This window comes from Thrips palmi, unplaced genomic scaffold, assembly GCF_012932325.1.
Source record: "Thrips palmi isolate BJ-2018 unplaced genomic scaffold, TpBJ-2018v1 HiC_scaffold_19, whole genome shotgun sequence".
Taxonomy (NCBI): Eukaryota; Metazoa; Arthropoda; class Insecta; order Thysanoptera; family Thripidae; genus Thrips; species Thrips palmi.
In genome coordinates, this window is record NW_023144628.1 from 11,504,090 (window position 1) to 11,522,617 (window position 18,528).

Consider the following 18,528-nt stretch of genomic DNA (forward strand, 5'->3'; position numbering starts at 1 on the left):
ACTGCCGCGGCGGCGATCCGTTGGGAGTTGGGACAGACGACGCAGGTGGTGATAGTCGCTGCCGTGGGTCCGGCATTCGGCCGCTTCCCATGACTTGGCTGCGGAGATGGCCGGTGCGATCTTTCTTGCGGTGCTCCCCGTGGCCGACTCCGTGTCGCTCCATCCTACCCCCACTCACTCCAGCCGAAATCGGCTCGCAAAATCGCTGTGTTGTTCTGCTGCGGGCCGGGCGTAATAGAAGCCACTACCGCCGCCTACTATCGTACACTCGCCAGGGGACCGCCACCTGACAACAAGACCAAAAAAAAACAGGCAAGAAAGAAAAAGGTTAGTCATTCTGGCCGCTGTCGCGCGGCCGGCGGTATTCCCGTCCTGGTCGCATTTCCATAGTCCACCCGCTGGCCGGGACTCCGCTGGCCGGACTAGGCTCGCCGACGCACACCGCGCACCCCTTTGACCCTTTCACCGGCCGCGGGTTGCCGCCGAACGGCGCGCTCCGGACGCCCGTCTCTCTCGCACTCGCGGGGCGCGCGGACTTGACGTGGGGGTGCGAGAGAGACAGCGCGACCATTCGGAATGCGCCCCGCTGCTCCCAATACAGGTCGGTCGCCATTTCGTCACGGATCCGCGGTGCGTGGGAATGGGGCGGCTAGGCTTTCTTGTTTGACTTTTATTCACGCGTTGCGCGCGAGGCCGAGAAGGCCTAGAAGGCCTAGCGCCGAGCGGCGCGCGGATATCGTTCGAAATTTCCGCTTCCTGTTGCCGTGCTCTTGCCTTCCACCTGTTGGGCAACCCGCCCGTCCCACGGCTTGAACGTCGGTCCCAGTGGGTGCTACCCCGCGCGGGAGGGACTTCGATCACCTTGCGGACACAGATTCCGGGCAGGGAGGCTTCTTTTGTTGTTTTTGGCGAATGATGGCACCATCTTTCGCGGCGCGATTTCCGATTTTGGACTCGCCGTCACCGCTGTGTCGTTTCGCCGAGTCACGCCGTTAACGGGCACCTCAAACAACTCGCGGCCGGATAACCGGGCCGCTCCGGCCGCTCCAGCGCTGCAGGGTGGGCAGTGTCGGCCACCGCGTCAGCCGCCCCGTCCAAGGCCCCGTCGGCCCGGGGCACCGGCAAGCACGCCAAGCACGCCGTGGAGGTGGGGTCTCGCCATCGGGGCGGCCGAGGGGGCAGAGAGAGATTAGGGGTCGAAAACGACGTACGCAGCCACGGCAGGGGTCTACGCAGTGCTGTCTCTCGCACCCGAGCGGCACGGCCCGTGAGTGCGAGGGAGACAGAGCTTCGACAGCGCACTGTCACGACACTGTTCGGAATCAGCCTGCAGCCCCAGTCAGCCGCGCACAGTGGGCCAGAATGCCGGCGGAGGTGGCCCAAACTCTAGACGCGTTTTGAGCTCCAGAGTCGCTAAATGGGACTCGAACCGAACGTGTGACCCCACCAATGGATTGCTCTCAGAACAAGGAATCCAAAGGAATCCATAGGTGGGGTCACACGTTTGGTACGAGTCCCATTTAGCGACTCTGGAGTTCAAAACGCATCTAGAGTTTTGGCCGCCTCCACCGGCCTTCTGGCCCACTGTGCCGCGCCCCGCCTCCGCCATACCAGCCGCGCGGCCAGACGCGGCCAGACCGGGCTAGACGGGGAAGGCAGGCGGCAGCGCGGGCGGCGCGAGTCGGCTTTCTTCCGAAAATGGGCCGAGCAGCGAGAGCAGCGTGAGCAGCGCACCCCTTCTCGGAATGTCATCAGGTGAAAGCGGCCTTGTTCCCTGCGGCCCCAGAGGGCCCAAGAGGGCGGGGGCGTGGCGGCACCCCTCGGTCCGCCTCGGCCCGTCATCCGCCTTCGCCGCCACCAACGATGCGCGATGCGCTTTTTGAGAGTGACTGTACTCGGCTGCAAAGTGAGACGTTGTTGTCAGCAGCCTAATCGATTGTGTGTCAGATCGTCGCTTCGGCGTGCTGCGGCACCTTGAGGGCGCACCGTGGCGCTGCATGCAATCAATGTGGCTGCCCCGCCCCGCCCCGCCCCGCCCCGCCCCACCGCGGCGCCTCACGTGCCCCTGGAGGCCCCTGCACCTCGCACCGCGCACAGAGGCCAGCGACGCAGCGCCAGCGTGGCTACACTTGCAGTGGAGAGAATACGCAAGTGCGTGCTGCTGGCTGCGAGCCTCGGGCGGGGCGCCTCTCCTCGGGCGCGTCCTGCCCGCCGGACCATCGCAGAGCGTAGAGCGTCGTCTTAGAGCCCCGCGGCAAGCAGCCTCCGAAAAAAGGCGAGCCCTTTGCCCTCAAGAAGCGCCCTTTCGCCCGAGGGCTGAGGGTCGCGGCGTTTGGCAGCCGTGGCGACCTAGTTGTGGCGCTCCCGGCCCAACAGGGCCGCGGGCTGAGCCAAGGAAGGGCCCGTCACACGGCACCACCTGCGCGACCCTTATGGACGGCATCTGTCTCCGTCACTCTCACTCGCGTTGGGCAAGGCGGCGGAGCCCCGCCGCGGGCCAAGCCGGCTGCGTCCGAACGCGCCGTCTCTCTCGCACCCCGACGCCAAGCCCCACGAGAGTGAGAGGGACAGCCACGCGCGGTTCGGAGTCACTCCGTGGAGCAGGAAAGCGCACGCGGTGCGAGGCATCGAGCATCTGCCCTGCCGTCTGATTCCGAGCACTGCCTTCGTCGCTCTGTCTCTCTCGCACTCATGGGGCGGTCCGTAGGGGTGCGAGAGAGACAGAGCGACGAAGCAGTGTTCGGAATCAGACGGCTGGGAAAAGCAAACACGGGCAGCGACGGCGATTCGCAGTTTCGCAGTTTGCCGCCAGCGCCGAACTGCCAGCGCCTCTTGTGCGCCCAGCAGACTGATTCCGAGTTCGTCGCTCTGTCTCACTCGCACCAATAGGGATCGGCCTATGAGTGCGAGAGAGAAGAGCGACAAAAAGACTCTCGAAATCGGTTGCTGACGCGCTGACGCACGCGCTACGGGTCTTCATCTTGATCAGAATGTTGCCTTGTTTGCCGACCGGGATGAGAACTGCCATATATCCATATTCACTGCTTGGTTTTAGAGGCTCCGGGCGCGGCATGGCGGCAGCTGCGGGCGCGTCGTCGCCGTGGTGCCCCTGCCCCGCTCTCCCTGCGTGTTATCGAGGTTCCCAGTCGCTGCATGCCGGTAAACGGGCGGGGGTCGAGGGCCGGCGCCGTGCAGCGCGCCGCGGCGCGTTGAACGCACCTCGGCGACAATGGTGGCGTGTTTGGAGTCGCAGCCGTCGACCCTAATTGTTCGGGGCACGCGCCCGCCGCGGTCCAAGCAGGCAGGCGGTCCACGCGGTCCGAGGCCTCGTCGCCTAGGGCCGCCGTCGGCCGCCGCGCAGTGGGCCAGAAGACCGGTGGACGCGGCCAAAACTCTAGACGCGTTTTGAGCTCCAGAGTCGCTAAACAGGGCTCCAACCGAGCGTGTGACCCCATCAATGGATTCCTCGTTCGGAGAGCAATCCGTTGGTGGGGTCACACGTTCGGTTCGAGTCCCATTTAGCGACTCTGGAGCTCAAAACGCGTCTAGAGTTTTGGCCGCCTCCACTGGTCTTCTAGCCCACTGCGCGCCGGCCGCCGTCGCGTCCGGATCAAGCGGCGCCCCGCCTCGCCTTGCCGGGTGTTAATGCATGTCGACTGGCAAACACTCGCGGAGCAAACAGTGGCGGAGCGTCCTCGCCCTCGCCGGCCGCCGCTGCGCGCGCTGCCACCGTTCCAAACAACGCCGGTGCAGCGGCAGCGCGGTGCTTGGCGGCGTGGACGTGAGGTTATGCCGCGGGTCGGCAAGTGCATCCGTGGACCAGGGTCGCCGGCCGCCGGCCTACCGTCTGATGCCGAACACTGCTTCGTCACTCTGTCTCTCTCGCACCCCAACGGACCGCCCCATGAGTGCGGGAGAGACAGAGCGACGAAAGCAGTGCTAGCAGAGGTCGGACTTTTGCGCTACGTCGGCTGGCTGCAAAGGCTGGGCCTCAGCCGCCTCCGGCTGCCAACGTGTGCGACAGAGAGCGCGTCGCAGTGCGTCGCCGGCGTCGCCTCAGCGACGGTGCCGGCTCTGGCTCGTTTCGTCTGCTAGGCCGGCGACGCTCGACCCTCCCTTCCCCTCTCACCTCCCAGTGCTGCCTCCGGCCGCGACAGCCGCCCCGTGGCTGCCCAGCCGAACTCGGCTGGGTCCCAGCCAGCCGACTTTGGCTGGCTGGGCCGGCCCGGGCCAGCCGAATCCCAAGGCAACGGCTGTCGCCCAGCCGTTGCAGCCAGCCGAAATCGCTCAAAAGTCCGACCTCTGAGTGCTAGGAATCAGACGGCTGGAGGGGGCCGACCCGGTCTGTCTCTCTCGCACCTACACGCGACGCCCCATGAGTGAGAGAGAGTCTGCGTCTGCAGGACATGCGAGCGGCGGCCCGAGCGCCTCCCGAAATGGCATACGATCATGTGTGGTCTAGCCCTTAATGGTAATGGTAATGGAGTGGGCGGGGTAGACCAGCCCGCCGGACGCGGCTGCGTTGCGGGGCAGCATCCTCCGTTCCGCGGGCGCTAGGCCCGACAGCCCCGGCTAGGCTAGCCCAGTGCCTACGCCAGACCAGCCGGACGGGCTTGGTGCTTAGGGTCCTCTCGACGCGGGGCGGCGGGGCGGGCAAACCCACTGAAGCAAGCAAGCGCGCCTCACCCATCCTTCGAAGGCAATCTGGTTAGGTTAGGCCTTTGCGGAGCATAATGAAGTCTGCCAACAGCCTCTGCCTGCGACCTGGGCGAGTGGGGCGTGCCTGGACAGTGCCTGGAGCGTGCCTGGACCGGAGGTGCTGATGGCTGCATCCTTGCCACGGCTGTTAACTCCTGGCCGGATCCTGCTGGGACGGGCCGCTTAGGCGGTACAGGGAGCTCCCTTCCCGCCAGCATGGCGTACCGGTGCACAGTGGGCCAGAAGACCGGTGGAGGCGGACAAAACTCTAGACGCGGATTGAGCTCCAGAGTCGCTAAATGGGACCCGAACCGAACGTGTGACCCCACCAATGGACTGCTCTCCGAACGAGGAATCCATTGGTGGGGTCACACACTCGGTTCGAGTCCTGCTGAGCGACTCTGGAGCTCAAAACGCGTTCGGAGTTTTGGCCGCCTCCACCGGTCTTCTGGCCCACTGTGCGGGGCCAGGCTGCAAACCACCCCGCCTTGCCCCGCCCCGCCGGGCCGGGCTAGCCAGTGTCAAAGTCCTCACTGCCTCAAAGTCGTCGAAAGGGAAGTGGGAAGTGCGCATTGCGGCCAGGGCGCGCCAGAGGTCGATTCCTTCTTAACGCGATTGGCAAACAGCGCGGCGGTGTTTGTGATGCCGGCTGTGAATTGGAGCCGCGGATTATGTCAACACGCTGGACCGCATCCGGTGAGGTAGGTAGCCCTGGCCGCCCTGGGCGAGGGCACCCCGTCAGGCGCGGGCGCGCGTCCCACACACTGAGAGAAGGGGTCGGTGCCTCACGATAAAACTGTGTTTTGTGGAACCCCCCAATGGCGACAGTTACACGAGTTCAATCCTTGCAACTGTTCAGCCGATGATCACAATAAGACTGCTAAATAGTGAGAGTGACTGAACCGCCAATAATAGTCAGCATGAAAGGACTCGATTAAACTGGCTTTAGTCATAGGCTTGATCGATGGTCAGTAGTCGCGACTAAAGCGTTTAGGTGTGGCACCGAAACACTGGCGATGGTACACTCAACACGGAAGTCGCGTTGCCATCGCCCAGCGCTCCGCCACATTCTCAACAGTGCGGTAGCTCAGTGGTCTCCGCGCCTGGAGGCTGGATAAGAAGTCGGGTTCGGGGGTTCAACTCCCCGTAGCGCAACCAGTTTCTCCTGGCATAGTATCTTTGTATACTATTGTGCTGTCAGGAGATGGACTGTGGGACACTTGGGACCCCAGGAAAGGGAGCGAGCTATCATTTTCTCGGTGCGTCCGCACACATTCGTCAGTCCAAGAGGCCCATCAATGCCGGCGTCTCTCAGTCAGCCAGGTGGGCGAGTTGGTAGAGCGACGGACTCGTAACACGTAGGTCTGTGGTTCGAGTACTCGTTTTGCAGTCGTTTTTTCATCGGTTTACGTTTATGTGTCAGGACTAAACAATCGTCAGACCTTATCGCATTCAGTCACTGTAACAAGATTTGATTTAGTGGCAGTGGCTAAAATAGACAGGCGACATGTTAGAAAAAGAGTACATCTCACAACTAAAGTAGTGCGACTAAACGATTTAAATGTGGCCAACGAACGTTTAATTGAACCCCCAGCGACCAAACAGATTGGTTGTCACAGCTGTAAGTTTAGGTGTGGCCCCAAAACATTTCCCTCAGTGCAGTGGACCAGAAGACCGGCCAAAACTCCGAACGCGTTTTGAGCTCCAGAGTCGCTAAGCAAGACTCGAACCGAGTGTGTGACCCCACCAATGGATTCCTCGTTCGGAGAGCAGTCCATTGGTGGGGTCACACGTTCGGTTCTGGTCCCATTTAGCGACTCTGGAGCTCAAAACACATCTAGAGGTTTGTCCGCCTCCACCGGTCTTCTGGCCCACTGTGCGTCCTCAGCGTCGTCATCAGCAGACCACTGATTCCGAAAGTCGCTCTCGGTCGCTCTGTCACTCGTGCACTCGTGGGTCGTCCTTCCTGGGAGCGTGAGAGGCCCGAGGAGGCCTAGAGGCGACAAAGACTCTCGCTCTTGGAATCAGTTTGCTGTGGCGACGTGACCCCGGTCCGACCCCGCGGCCTTGACGTCGTTGACGTCCTCGGCGTCGTCCATCAATGCACCCGTGCGGTGCGTGTACTTCCGCACCCACTGAATGGCCACGTTAACACGCCGCGCCGCCAGCATGCCGCCAGTGTCCCTGCAGTCCGCAATCCACCGCCAAATTGGAAACGGCGGTCGCCGAGGCGGTCGCAGCGCTGTCGTTGTCTCTGTCTGTCCGCCCGTCCGTCTGTCTGCCCGTCCGTCCGTCTGTCTGTCTGTCTGTGTCTGTCTGTCTGTCTGTCTGTCTGTCTGTCTGTCTGTCTGTCTGCCCGTCGGCATGCCTGGCCACCGCCATCCGCGCACCTGTCCGTCTGGGAAGTGCGCCTCAGCAAATGGGGGCCAAATAGCATGGCCGGTGCAGCGCGGCGAGCGCGGCCCGGTGCAGTGCAGGCGTGCAGGCCGCCCGCCCCCCTCTCTCTTTCCTGGCGATGTCCCGTGTGGCCATGTGTGGGTGGTGGACACACACACACACACCACACACACACACACACACACACACACACACTCGCACAGGCCTTTGGTCAGTGACGGACGGACGGACGGACGGAGGATCCGCTGGATGCACGCACGCACGTTGGCGGGAAGGGCAGCGGCGCAGCAGACAGATCCGCTGGAAGACACCCCTCCCTCCCCCTCCCCTCCCCGCGGCCAGTCGGTTCCCCTCGGCCACATCGGCGAGTGGCGCGGGGGGGCGGCATCGTGGCATTGAGGTGGCGCGCGCGCGCGGGGGTAGGGGGCGGGGACTGCCGGGGCCGCCGGGGCCGCTGGGGCCGCTGGGGCCGCTGGGGCTGTCCGACGACGCCCCCTCCCCCTTCGAGCCGCCCCTGGAGCGCCCCTGGCTGCCCCTAAGCCTCCGCGGCGCTGCGCCTGGCTGGCCTGGCTGCGCCACTGCCCTTCCCAGTGAGCCAGTCAGTGAGTGAGTGTGGGCTAGTGTGGGCCGCGCTAGACAGCAAGCGACAGGCGAGCACCGCCGAGCCGAGCCAGCACCACTCGCCGCCACGCCGCGCCACGCCGCCTACTCCACTCAGCCGACCGCGACAAGGGACTGGGTGGGCACGCTGGGCTGCGTTCGCTGCGCTGGGCCGGGCTGCGTTGGGCACTCCCCCACCTCACATCCGTGCGGCTGGGCCAGGCCTGCCACCACGCCGCCACCAGCCGCCACCGCGCCGACGTCAGTCACCACGTGTTTGTGTCTGGTCGTGCATCGCTGTCGCGCCGCGCCGAGCCGCCAGCCCGCCAGCCCGAAACCGCAGCGCACCCCATAACCTCACACGCACGGCCACAGCGCGACAGCCAGCGACAGCCAGCCAGCACCACCGCGGCGGTGACGACGGCGACCTCCAGGTGCCGCGCAGTGCCTCACAGTGCCGCGCCGCGGGCCTAGTCGACCAGCGAGGTGAGTTTTCGGGGCCCCAGCACTGACATCATTGACATCGGCTGCCGAGTGTGTCTATATGCTCCTCGACGACGACGGCGCGCGCGCGTGTGTGAGTGCGTCAGTGTGTTTGCGTGTGTGTGAGGGAAGTGGGGAGGCTGGGTTCACTTGACTGTTTAGAACCGGGTTTTCCGAGCAAATGCACTGTCCCGGCGCTGTGTCGCCGGGCGGCGTGTCTAAGTAACGAGGGGCGTGGGCGTGCGGCGCGCCGTGCCGCGGCAGCGCGGCCCCACTGTAGCCGTGACGCCTGGGATGGGCGTCTCTGGCAGCCAGGCGTCGCGACGCCGCGGCGGCGGGGCGGGGCGGCGGGGCGGGGGAGTTGTATGGTCACATGGCTACTATGTGACATGCCTCGCCGGCGCCTGGCCCCGGGGAAGAACCTTGCCGCTTGCAGCGCTGGGAAGGGGTCACTGAAAAAAAAAAAAGCAGTGCTGCGACATTTTGTCATTCATTCTTTTCCATGTAGAAATGTTTACTATCATTGTTTTTGTTTTGCGTGTGCGGGGTTTTGCACTCGCTCAGGTGACGTGATCGAACTGTGTCTCACTTTTTTGTTTCAATGGCACCTTCACGACTCTTCGGGCGTGAAGTGTGAATCCGACAAAGACCTCAGCCGTTTTTTCAATTCGACGTTTTTAAACTCTTTTGGGCGGGATCCGCGGGGCCTCGGAGGTTGGAGGTCGGTTCGTCTGTCGGCTATCGCCGGACCCCTCTCGCCGATTGCCGACACCGTATCGAACCAAAGATCGTCAACGGGTGGATCGCGATGGATCGTGCTCGCGAACGTCGGTTCGGGTCGGTTCGGAACCAAACCGAAGCGCCGGTTTTGGCCCAAACCGTTGACCAGCTTCAAGTCCCGGCGGCGCTTCAATTTTTTTTCGCGATTTCAGAGCTGCAACCGCAACTAACATTTCACGGCATATATAAATACCGTGGATATTCTTTTTCAAGAACCTGAAAGGTACCAGAGACCGACAAAAATGCAGGCTTCTGCCGGGATTCGAAGCTGGGCCAGTCGCCGGCCGGGCCCACGCCCGCCAGGGCTTGGCTCGGGACCGACTCGGACCGACGTTGGCGAGCACGATCCAACGCGATCCACCCGTTGACGATCTTTGTATCGAACCGCGCGCGGCCCGGCGGTACCCGACGGTCGGCCGTCGACGCCGTGCTCTAGGCCCCGGGCCCCGGGCGAGGCCGTAGTGTGCCGTAGCGCCGCTGGTCTTGTAGGTTCAGACCAGTGTGGGACAGCCTCTTTGACGACTGTCACTGTCCCAGTGGCGTTGTCGTCGAAGGCGTTCGACGGCGTTTGGCGTACCCGCGGGCCGCGGCGGCGCCGACGGCGGTGAAAGGCCTCCCTTTTAGGGAAACACGGCCGAGTCTTGTCGCCGGCGGCGCACGCGAGCGTTATCAGCCAATGCGCTGAAAAGTGGAACCGATTGTGGGGCACACGCGCACGGCCAGCACGGCCAGCACGGCCGCGGCGTTGCCACACGCCGGGCGACGCTCTAGAAACGGCGCGTAACGGTTGGATTCGAATGAGAGGGGACTATTAGGGCGGCGAAGAAACCGCAAGTAAAAAATTGCAGCTGCGCGTAGTTTTTATTTTTCTAAAAAATGTATTTAGTAAGAAAGGAAGGGATACGGAGGTGCGTGACCGAGGTGTGTCGCCGCGCACGCACACTGGCAGGCACGCACGCATTCATTCAGCCGCTCGCTCTGCGGTGTCGCGTATACGTCGAGTGGTCTGTCCGACGCGAAGCCGTCCGGTTCCAGCTGCTACAGCTCCCGGTCCTCCCGGCGTGCCCCGGGCGCAGCGGCGCTGCTGGTGGTGGTGCCGGCGGTGGTTGGCGTGGAGGTCAGTGTCGCGTCGGGGAGGGGAAATAAAAGTAAAACGGCAGGACCGGTATTTGAACCCTCGGCCTTGCTGATCGAGTCGTAGGCCTGGCGGGGTGCCGTGGAGAAACTAGGCCAAAAAGCGAACGTGCCAAAAGTCCCCGCGACTCGTCAACGCCGCCGCGCGTCAGCCTCCCGGCCTGCCGCTGCTGCGACGCCCAGAGCACCGCCCCGTGCGCCGTGGGCCAGAAGACCGGTGGAGGCGGCCAAAACTCTAGACGCGTTTTGAGCTCCAGAGTCGCTAAACGGGACTCGAATCGAGCGTGTGACCCCACCAATGGATTCCTTGTTCGGAGAGCAATCCATTGGTGGGGTCACACGTTCGGTTCGAATCCTGCTTAGCGACTCTGGAGCTCGAAACGCGTCTAGAGTTTTGTCCGCCTCCACTGGTCTTCTGGCCCACTGTGCCGCGCGCCGTGGGCCAGGGGGCCGTTGAGGCGGATCGCGATGCCAGCCACATGTGCATGCCGCGACGACGAGATCGGGCAGCCGGTGTCGCTGAAGGGGCGTTGCAGTGCAATGGCGCCGGGTGACTTTATGAACGCCCCTCCCCTTTCCCCCTCTCTTCCGCTTCCCCTCTTCTCCTTCCCCCTTCTCCATTACCCCCTTTGCCAGCGCGTAGACCAGTTAGTAGTTGCTCATGTACTCGCAGTTCATACACTGCGGCCACGAGGAGCAGAGTGGTATGCAACCTTCCCCCACTCCCTCCCCTCCCCTCCTCCCCTCGTTGCGCCGCCGTCGCGTGAGTAGTTCGACGCCCCCTCTCCTTCCCCTCGAGGATGAAGGGAATGCTTTTATTGATTTGGCTGGATATTCGCGGTGGAGTAAAAGTGAATCATCAGACAGGCAAGCAGTTAGGCAGACTGGCTGGCCGGCCGTCTGTCACGCGCGGTGGCGAGGGCGTTGACCTAATCTATTATTTCTTCCTTTTTGTGTACCTTCGTTTTTCCGCTGCCGTTTAGGCCGCGCGCACGCCGCGCCGTGCTGCTCGTCTGCAATCTACTTACTGTACGCAGCCTGGCCGAGCACAGTAGTGGGCCAGGAGACCGGCGCAGGCGGCCAACATTCTAGACGCGTTTCGAGCTCTAGAGTCGCTAAATGGTACTCTAACTGATCGTGTGACCCCACCAATGGATTGCTCTCCGGACGAGGAATCCATTGGTGGGGTCACACGTGCGATTCGAGTACCATTTAGTGGTGACTCTGGAGGTAAAAACGCGCGTCTAGAATTTTGTCCACCTCCACTCCACCGGTCTTCTGGCCCACTGTGCCCCGTCGGTGACCCTTTGGCTTGTGTTTCATTTACCCGGCCGAGCGATTCGCACATGGTTGTCGACGCTCCGTCTCTCTCGTGCGACCGGGGTGTCGCGGGTGCCCCGTCGGGGTGCGAGAGAGCCAGAGCGCTGCCCGGCGCGAGTCGAGCCGTCAAGCCACGTGGCCGAGCGGCCGAGCCACCTCGCCAGCAGCAGTGTCAATTTATTCGCGTGTTCTTGTTGTCCCCCGGCGTGTTCACCAGACAGACGCGCAGCGCCATTCCGCGCCTCTGTCTCTCTCGCACCCTTACGGTACGCCCCGCGAGTGCGAGAGAGACGGTGACAACGCGCCTTCGGAATGAGTGCTGCTATCTCTGCCAGTTCGGCTGGTACCGGTTTACCGCGCCGCCACCGCCGGCCGCTACCCGCGGCGTGCTGCGTGCCGCGTGCCGCGCCTGCCAAGTGGCTTTTTATTTTCGCTAGTTCTGCACGTGGATGGACTGCAGGCGCGCGCGAGTGTGTTGGTGTCGGCCTAACGCTGTGTGCAACCCGCGCCAGCCAGCCAGGCAGCCAGCCATCGCGGGGCCCGGCCGGCCCGGCCTTGGCGAACGTGATTTGAAAACAATCAGCTGCTCTGGACTGCTGGACCGCCACCACGCGCGGCCGGCTTGCTGGACGACGGGGGCGACGTCCACGGCGGGGCGGGGCGGGGCGGGGCGTGTGTTAGCGGTGGAGCAGATCGAGTGGAAACTCGCTCAAAGTCAAGGCCGAAGTGTACCGTTGCCACGCCACTGCAAAGGCGCACGTTTTTTCCACTCCGATTTGTGCACCTTTCTAAAGCGGCCCGCGCCCAGCCGCTTGGCCGCGCTCCGCCCCGCGCTCCGCCCCGCGCCCGACCTAGACCACACGGCCATCTTATCGACTGCAGACTGCAGCCCCCCTCCCTTCTCGCTTCTGAGGTAACCGCGGTAATCTCTGCGGGTGATAGCGACGCGAGTCGTCTGGTGGCGTTTAGCGCCCCACTCCTCCTCCTCCTCTCCCCGCCTCCCTCTCCCCGCCTCCCTCTCCCCCTCTCCCTCTCTCTCTCCCTCTCCCTCCTTCCCTCTCCCTCCTTCCCTCTCCCTCCTTCCCTCTCTCTCCTTCCCTCTCTCTCCTTCCCTCTCTCTCTCCCTCCTTCCCTCTCTCTCTCCCTCCTTCCCTCTCTCTCTCCCTCCTTCCCTCTCTCTCTTCCTCCCTCCCTCTCTCTCTCCCTCCCTCCCCTCTCCTCCCCTATCCCTCTCTCCTCTCTCTTCTCTCTTCTCTCTCTCTCTCTCTCTCTCTCTCCCTCCCCTACTCCCCCTCCCCGTCCCCCCCCCCTCCCCCCCCCCATCCCCCTCCTCCCTCCCTCCCTCCCTTCCCGCGATGCAATGCACTCGACGCGCGTATCGCACTTCTCCTTCTAGTGTCGATCTCTTCTCCTCTAGCGATGACAGGCATATCTATTCAATTGCCCCAATTAAGATAAAAGCGGAAGCCGTCGACTCCGAGGTCCCCGACGACGCCCACCCACGCGCCGGGCCGCAGTGTCGCGGCGCTTCCTTTATCTGGTCCGTGATAAGCAGTGCGGGATGAGCGAGCGCTGCCTGTGGTGCGCGCTGCTGGCGCTGTGTGGCCTGGAGCGGCGTCGCCGAGGCCTCGGCCCAGTCACAGCGCGGGGCCGCCGCCGCACAGTGGGCCAGAAGACCGGCGCCGGCGGCCAAAACTCTAGACGCGTTTTGAGCTCCAGAGTCGCTAAACAGGACTCGAACCGAACGTGTGACCCCACCAATGGATTCCTCGTTCGGAGAGCAATCCATTGGTGGGGTCACACGTTCGGTTCGAGTCCCCTTCAGCCACTCTGGAGCTCATAACGCGTCCGGGATTTTAACCGCCTCCACCGGTCTTCTGGCCCACTGTGTGCCGTCGGCTGCCGTCCGTCCACCCTCTCGACGGACTTGTGCGGGTCGATGGCTCGTCGCGTGACGAGGAGACGAACCCCGCATGTTGGCGGACACGGCGGCACCGCGGCACCGCACTGGTGATTCGGTGATTTTAACACACGGCGAGGGGACCAGTACCAAAGTAATTGCAAAGGGCGCGCCGGCGGGACTCAAGCTGGTAGGGTCCCACCCAGGGCGGGGTATCATTTTGATCGTAGCGAGTGTCTCGCACGACACTGCTACACCGAGGAAGCCAGGCCGAACTCTAGAGGATCCTTCCCAGGCGGACAATGTTCGACAGCCGAAGGCCACGGTTAGGCCTCCCCGAGCCACGCACCTGGCGGCACGTACCCGTGGGTTTGCTCTTCGAACAGAGGCACCGTCGGGGCGGTCATTTGTCATTCTGGGCCTGCAGTGTTCGCGGAGGGCGGGGCATGTCCGAAACACGTCCGGCCGGCCGCCGCTTCGCGTCGCGCGCCGTGCGATCGCTATTTCGCGGCGGTTTGGCGCTGTGTGTATGAGAAAGAAAGGGTATTTCTGCTGAGTCTTGTTTCGACTCGCCATTACAAACATGACGGCGCGTCCACACGGCTTGGCGGCGTGGCCCCGCTGTTTGCGCTGCGCCCGGGGCGGCCCGGGGGAAGTTGACACAATGCGCACCGCGCCGCACCGCGACACTGACCCATTCTCCCCCGCCTGGTCATCGGGCGGCGCGGCGCGTGCCTCAGCGTGTGTGTGAAGGTGTTGGTGTGTGTGCCTGTGGCCGGAGAAAATAACTGCGTCACCGCCGCCAGACGCGCAAGAATCAAATGAGCCAAGTGTGACATGAAACCTCTCGCGGCCGTGACGGTGTACTGGACGTGTGCGTGCTCGCTAGTGAGATAGGACCGGTAATGGCGAATGATTCGGTTGGGCCTCGGCCTGCTGCGCCGCGCCCCGCACTGCGCGTTCTCACGTGCTCGCAAGGTCGGCGGGGCGGACCTCCTGCACACCGATTCCGTGCAGCGTACCGTTGGCCTGTCTCTCTTGCTCTTCCCTGGAACGGCCCGTGAGTGCGAGAGCGACGGAGCGATGAAAGCGCTGTTCGGATTGGCTCTGCCGGGCTGGCGGCGCGGCTGGCGGGCAGCTGGGGCGGCGAGATGGCGGCCCTGGTGGCGGCAAGGCGGGCCGGCGCACAGTGGGCCAGAAGACCGGTGGAGCGGCCAAAATTCGAGACGCGTTTTGAGCTCCAGAGTCGCTAAGAGGGACACCAACCGAACGTGTGACCCCACCAATGGATTCCTCGTTCGGAGAGCAATCCATTGGTGGGGTCACACGTTCGGTTCGAGTCCCATTTAGCGACTCTGGAGCTCAAAACGCGTCCGGAATTTCGACCGCCGCCACCCGTCTTCTGGCCCACTGTGCGGCGTGGGCGTGGGCACGCCGACGGCCACTTCTGCCGGGCCGAGCCCCGCGGCGCCGCCGGCCGTGCCGCCGTTTAGAAGAGGAATCTTTGCCAATTGGTGCGCCCGATGATGGCTGGAGCACGGCCGGCCCGGCCTGAACGCGCTCTCGGCGCTCTTGACCATGGCGCCGACGTGCAGCGTGCTGCAACACTGGCGCCCTTCACGCACGAGCCTGGGATTAGCCCGATTGTGCGGGGGGAGGGGGGAGGCGGCGGTGGAAAAGTACTTTCCGGCCTTATTAGTCAATGGGTTGGGCAATGCGCGCGGCGCTGGCCGTCGTCGCGGAGGTGCAGCAGTCCGGAGGTGCAGTCCGCCAACCGGTCCGCCGCGCCACCCTCGCGGAGAAAGCTCGGCGCCGGGGGGCGCACCGTGGGCCCGAAGACGGGTGGCGGCGGTTCGAGGGGGGAACAGCTTCCCACATTCGTTGTACAAAATTTGGCCACATTCCACATTCAGGCGGCTAAAACGCCTGTAAGTAGGCAACATGTGTGGCAAAAACGCCAGAAATCTTGCACATTCTTGCACATTCACACAATCATTGTACACAAAATTTTACAGTGGGTCACCCCTTGCGGCGGTTGAAATTCCGGACGCGTTTTGAGCTCTGAGTCGCTAACTGGGACTCGAGCCGATCGTGTGACCCCACCAATGGATTGCTCTCCGAACGAGGAGTCCATTAGTGGGGTCACACGTTCGATTTGAGGTCTGCTTAGCGACTCTGGAGCTCAAAACGCGTCTAGAGTTTTGGCCGGCGCCACCGGTCTTCTGGCCCACTGGGGCGGCCGCGGCCGGGGCACCCCGTGTGTGCCGTCATGCATTTGGCATGGCGGTGCCGCCGAGGGCTGCGCGCCGCTCCACGTGCTGGTCGATGGCGGTCTTTTTGCTGCCGGCGATCGATGGATGGCGGGCCGCGACTTAAGATAAATAAAGGCGGCTTATTAAAGTGCGCGTGGAGGCGTCGCCGTCGTCTTCGTGTTCACGGCGACAATGGTGGCGGCACAGTAGCACTTTTCGGATTCTAGCGAGTGGTAAAGTTTCCCCTTTTATTTCCCACCTTGCTGGCGGCTCTTTGCGAGGCGAAGCGACCTTTGGTCCCTTTCAATCCACCCTTGGGTGTTCTCGTTCCGCAACAAAGTTTAAATGAGCCAGACTATGGCCGCGCCGCCGCATCCGTTTAGGGAAATGGACTGCCAGGCCTATGCAGATGGGGCTTGCAGTGCGGCCGTCTAGGCGGACGCGGTTGGACGTTGCGCGAGGCGGCCAGGCGGGCCAGGCGGCGGGGGCGGGGGTGCGCCGGCCTTCACCACGCACTTGGACGACGGCGACCCCCGGCAGCCTCCGGTAGTGCATGGCGTGCTCCGCGGTGACAGGCCGCCCCTTTCCCCGCCACGCCCTGTTCATTGACTCGCCGCGATGGCCTTGGACCATTTGAGCAGCGCGCCGCGCCGCCGCGCCGCTGCACCCGGCCAAGTGCTTGTGTGTGTGTACGATCGTGCGTGCGTGCCTGTGTGTGTGTGCGAGCGTGCGTGAGTGTGAGTGCGCGCGGGGTGATGTAACCGCACTGCCACTGCCGCGGGGCGGGCGTGTCGGCGGTGGCGCGTCGGCGGCGGTGCGTTGACGTCGAGGTGCCGGCTGGTTTGGGGCTCCTGGATGCCACCCGGCGGCCTATGCTGTTCCATGCCAATAAATTGCAAAGACGTGTCGTAATGCGCGGGGACTTCTCTGCAGCATAGAAAAGGAAGTATGGCCCTGTTGCCATGTGTCCAGTTGACCCTGTTGGGACCGCCGCCGTCAGAGTCGTGGTGCTCATTTTGTGTTTGTGCCGTTGGCACCACCGCACAGTGGGCCAGAAGACCGGTGGAGCGGCCAAAATTCTAGACGCGTTTTGAGCTCCAGAGTCGCTTAATGGGACTCGAACCGAACGTGTGACGCTACCAATGGATTCCTCGTTTGGAGAGCAATCCATTGGTGGGGTCACACGTTCGGGTCGAGTCCTGTTTAGCGACTCTGGAGCTCAAAACGCGTCTAGAATTTTGGCCGCTCCACCGGTCTCCTGGCCCACTGTGCACCGTTGGCCGGGCCACCGCCTCTAGAGCGGCGAGAGCGCGCCGACTCGTCCACCTCTTGGTGTGCCGCGCCGCCGTGACTGGACCGGCACCAGCCTCCGGCCGCGAGGGGGCGCGGAGTGTCCTGCCGCCCCTGCCGCGGCCTTGGCACGCACGCCTTGAACTTGGCGCCGGCAGCCGCCTCGCCGCCACCGAGTCTCTGGTGTCTCCATCGCGTCGCCGCGGGGCTGGCGGGGCTGGCGGGGCTGGCGGGGGCGGCCTGCGTGCCTTCCCCGCTGGAGGGCACGTGCCACAGCGTAGCCCCGCGCGCGTCGCCGCCTTGGCTACTGCACTGCCTTCCCCTTCCCCCTCCTCCCTCCCCCCTCCCCTCCCCCTCCCCCTCCCTGCCGTACCAAGGCTGCGTTTGCCACTCGTCCAGCTGAACAGAAGCTTTCCACAGCGCGCATCGACTGGCTACTATTTGCGTCACTTGACTTTTTCTGCCGAATAGTACTGCATCCTGCTGGAGCGTCCGTATCGCATGGATGCCGATCATCATTTGTGGCGCCGAAGTGGCGTCCGGGATGGCCGGCTGACGTCGTCGTCCTTGAGTAGTAAACTGAACAAGGTGGATGTTGGAATGAATGGGCGAATGAATGGGTGCGCGACGGACGCTGATGCTGCTTCCGGTTCGCTCGTCGACGCTGTCACCACTCTGCATACCGAGCGCCAGTGGGCCAGAAGACCGGTGGAGGCGGACAAAACTCCAGACGCGTTTTGAGCTCCAGAGTCGCTAAACAGGACTTGAACGGAACGTGTGACCCCACCAATGGGTTCCTCGTTCGGAGAGCAATCCATTGGTGGGGTCACACGTTCGATTCGAGTCCCATTTAGCGACTCTGGAGCTCAAAACGCGTCCGGGATTTTGACCGCCTCCATCGGTCTTCTGGCCCACTGTGCGTCGCGGTGCGAGACCGACGGTCCGGAGGCTAAACGCGCGGAGGGACCTCAAGAGATTGGCCACCGGGTCGGGTCAGATCAGGCCGGGGCAGAGGCGTCCCAACCCAAACTCTAGCTGTGTAGATTAATGCACCTGTGTGCTTTTCGGCAAACGCCGCAGGGAAGCCCGCTGTGTCGCTTCGTTGATAAACGAAGTTGTGTGCAGTGCGTTGACAGATCGCTCGCCACTATCTAGCCGTGTCGCAGTCGCAGGTTTAACCAATGACACTCCATTTGTTACATTGAAGACAAACGAATCTCTTCCCGCATTAATTCGTGTCGTCGTGGCCTGAGAATGCGTTTCGCGTTTCCTTTTTTTCAAATTCCCATTTTCTTTTTGTTTGTTTAGTTTTTGATAGCTCTATCGTTTTGCCTGCGGCACCGCGACACGTGAAAACACCATTATCTCTGGTATGCGGCACGCAGTGCGTCTGTCTACCGCCCCCCTCCCCCTTTTTGTTGTCCACTGGACCGCCACCGCGAGGGTCCTTTCCTCCTCGCGGCGACCTCAGTGGTGGAGCGCTGCGGCGTGCGGCAGAGCACTGCACAGTGGGCCAGAAACCGGTGGAGGCGACCAAAACTCAAGACGCGTTTTGAGCTCCAGAGTCACTAAACAGGACTCGAACCGAACATGTGACCCCACCAATGGATTCCTCGTTCGGAGAGTAATCCATTGGTGGGGTCACACGTTCGGTTCGAGTCCGATTTAGTGACT

General features: G+C 63.2%; 1 protein-coding gene across 2 annotated transcripts in view; it reads left to right on the forward strand.

Moving 5' to 3' along the window:
• The window catches only part of LOC117645705 (elongation of very long chain fatty acids protein AAEL008004), a 37,801-nt gene that overhangs the window by 1,225 nt on the left and 18,048 nt on the right, over positions 1 to 18,528 (forward strand). The window contains exon 1 of one of the 2 annotated variants that reach the window (XM_034386038.1): positions 7,982 to 8,181. The exons of the other annotated variant lie outside the window; for it this stretch is intronic. The gene's annotated coding sequence lies outside the window, so the exon portion shown is untranslated. Of the gene's footprint in view, positions 1 to 7,981; positions 8,182 to 18,528 lie in introns of those variants that run through there. 2 annotated transcript variants of the gene reach the window in all.